We start from the raw sequence: 3446 nt of genomic DNA on the forward strand, positions 1-3446 counted from the left end.
CGCTTAAATAGGTAATTATTTTTATTGTTAGTACATGAAGCAAACAAAGATTTCAGAAAAATTAATTAGATTCTTCAAGTAAATAAATGTCTAGCATGTAAAAAGAGGATTACTCACTGAAAAGACATAGCAAAGTAGAGATAAGCAACCTTTTAAATGCATTCTGTTGGCTCTCACTATTTACAGCAGCTATGTGCTCATGGACCCTGAACTCTTAGAGGAAATTTAAGATTAGGTTTTGTGATAATCTGGTCTCAGCATTTTCAGTAATTAAAATACCATTTGCATTGTACAGCCTCCTGTGCCGTTCCCCTACTAAACCGGCAACTCTCAACAGGGCTGAAAACCTGTTCTTTCACTTGACCTTTCTCTAGTACAACACTTCTGTTATTCAATTCTTCATCCATATTTTGTTTATTTTATTTTATATTTTGTGGGTGCAGTGAGCTTTATTGATGGTATTCAAGAGAGTAAGGTTTCCTGGGCTCCTCCAGCTATTCTGGGGATTCTGGGGTGGAAGCTTGTGGGAGATGCTCACTGTCAGCGTGAGTTGGAACAGGGACTCCTCAGCAGAGGAGGGTCTCTCTCTTGCTCCCGTGTCCTTGCTGGGGTGGGTAGTCCAGGGCTTCTTACTCCTTGGAGGCCAGGTAGGCCATGAGGTCCAGTTCCCTGTTGCTGTAGCTGAATTCATTGTCATACCAGGAAGTGGGTTTTACAAAGTTGTCATTGAGGGCAATGACAGCCCCAGCATCAAGAGTGGAAGAGTGAGAGTCACTGCTGAAGTCACAGGAGACAACCTGGTCTTCAGTGTAGCCCAGGATGCCTTTCCGTGGGCCCTCGGATGCCTGTTTCACCACCTTCTTGATGACATCATACTTGGCAGGTTTCTGCAGTCGGCATGTCAGATCCATGACAGACACCTTGGTGGTAGAAACACAGAAAGCCATGCCAGTGAGCTTCCCATTCAGCTCTGGGATGATCTTACTCACAGCCTTGGCAGCACTAGTGGATGCAGGGATGATGTACTGGGCAGCCCCACGGCCATCAGACCACATCTTTCCAGAGGGGCTATCCACAGTCTTCTGGGTAGCAGTAATAGCATAGACTGTGCCTTCCATGATGCCTTCCACAATGTCATGGATGACCTTGGCCAGGGAGTGTGGGGGTGGGGAGCTAAGAAGTTGGTGGTGCAGGAAACACTGCTGACAATCTTGAGTGAGTTGTCACACCTCTCATGGTTCACACATATCACAAACATGGTGGAAGTAGCAGAGATGATAACCCTTCTGGCCCTACCCTTCAAGTGGGCCCCAACCTTCTCCATGGTGGTGAAGACACCAGTAGACTCTGCAACATACTCGGCACCAGCATCGCCCCATTTGATGTTAGTGGGATCTCGCTCCTGGAAGATGGTGATGGGCTTACTGTTGATGACAAGCTTTCCATCCTCAGCCTTGACTATGCCCTTGAACTTACCATGGGTAGAGTCATCCTGGAACATGCAGACCACATAGTTGAGGTCGATGAGGGGGTCATCGATGGCAACAATCTCCACTTTGCTAGAGATGCTGGCAGCCTTGGTAACCAGGCGTCCAATATGGCCAAATCCGCTCACTCCAACCTTCACCATCGTGTCTAAGGGAGGAGGCTGGTACTGCACGAAGAGATGCGGCTGTCTCTGGAACAGGGAGGAGCAGAGAGCCTCATCCCTATTTTAGTAAAAATAGATTTTTTTTTCCATACAAAATATCTTGATTACAGTTCTCTCTCCCTGTACTCCTCCCAGTTCCTCCCACATCCCTTCCCATCCAGATCCCTTTCTGTCCCTCATTAGAAAACAAAACAGGCTTCTAAGTGATACTAACAAAGCATAACAAAACAGAATAAGATAAAACAAAAGGAATCACAACAAAATTGAACAAGGTAAGCAACCTTGGGAAAGGAGCCCAAAAGAAGGCACAGGAGTCTGAGACCCACCTGTTCACAATACTTGGGAGTTCCATAGAAACGCTAATCTGAAAGCCATAATATGGTGCAGACCTGGGAACGCCCAAAACTTCACTGGTCTTCTCGAAATTCTCCTGTATCACCAAAAATCTGCAGAGCACTTCTCACCTGACAGTTTTACATTTTCTCACACCTTAGGGCCTTTTATAATGTGTTAGGCAGTCAGCATGTTCCCAGGGCTGAGCAATGCAGCCATGACTTTGCTTTCAGCCTCACCACAGTGCCCATCATCCACTAGACTTCTGAAAAAGCTGTTTGAGGAGTATTCATATGCAGACCAGAGGTTTGGTGTCTTTTTTTTTAGTGTTCACTTGTTTGTTTTTTGTGGCTTTACAGTGTTATTGACCTGTTAATGTAGCTCTCAAGGTAAGCACCTCTAGAGCTTATGCCCAAAGGAAACTTAGACCACACCCATGTTTTTCCTAAGGCACGTGGCAGACAAATTGTACTTTTGAACACTAGACAACACATTACATTATATACTACATAAGGACACCATTTTTTTTAAGTTTTTTATTTAACTTTTATTAATTACACTTTATTCATTTTGTATCCCCCCATAAACCTCTCCCTCCTCCCCTCCCGATCCCACCTTCCCTCACCTTTCTGCATGCATGCCCCTCCCCAAGTCCACTGATAGGGGAGGTTCTCCTCTCCTTCTTTCTGATTTTAGTCTATCAGTTCTCATCAGAAGTGGCTACATTGTCATCTTCTGTGGCCTGGTAAGGCTGCTCCCCCCTCAGGGGGAGGAAAGACACCATTTTTAAAAGGGGAAGCCACTGAGAAAAATGTAAAAAATTTGGAAACTATTGAGCTAACAAGATCTGAAAAGGAAATCCTGTACATGGGGCAAGCATCAATGAGAAGGCAGTGTCACTTTTCCTACCAAGAAAGTGTGCAGTGGACAGACAACTTTTTTTCAGTTTTGTGCATGTATACAGATGATTGTAAAGGATCGAATATTAATTTTGAGTTGAAAGTGCATGTTTTTAAATAAACAGAAATTTCAAGTTAGGCTTTAGGGCAAAAGGCTGAAAGAATGACATTAATGTCACGGGTTTCAGAACTTCATGGGTATAGATTGCTGTTGTCATGACTCAGTCCCACACATGAGCACTTACCACAGGATCTACCTCTGAGCAGCTGTGTCTTAATGCCAGATATAAGTAACTTCAACACAGAATGGAAAGTCAAAATCATACAACTAACCAATTTTCATTCCAAATAAATATAAATCATAGCACATTTTTTCTCTTAAAAGTTAGAACCAAAATAATTAAATCTTTACAACTGAAAAAAATTAAATGACATACAAGGTTGGTCTAAGTCATGGACCTGTAAGTGAACTTGAGTTTTCTGCTTTTACTTTTCACTATAAGTGCTTATTAGAATCTCATCCAAAATTATGCCTCAGCCAGACCTGTGAAAATTTCCAACCC

The 3446-nt window shown here is 43.4% G+C and overlaps 1 pseudogene; it reads right to left on the minus strand.

The window, feature by feature from the left end:
* Window positions 1-629: 629 nt before the first annotated feature.
* LOC110540995 (glyceraldehyde-3-phosphate dehydrogenase-like) lies at window positions 630-1636 on the minus strand (annotated as a pseudogene).
* Window positions 1637-3446: the final 1810 nt, after the last annotated feature.

The sequence above is a fragment of the Meriones unguiculatus genome, chromosome 20 (genome assembly GCF_030254825.1).
Source record: "Meriones unguiculatus strain TT.TT164.6M chromosome 20, Bangor_MerUng_6.1, whole genome shotgun sequence".
Classification (NCBI taxonomy): domain Eukaryota; kingdom Metazoa; phylum Chordata; class Mammalia; order Rodentia; family Muridae; genus Meriones; species Meriones unguiculatus.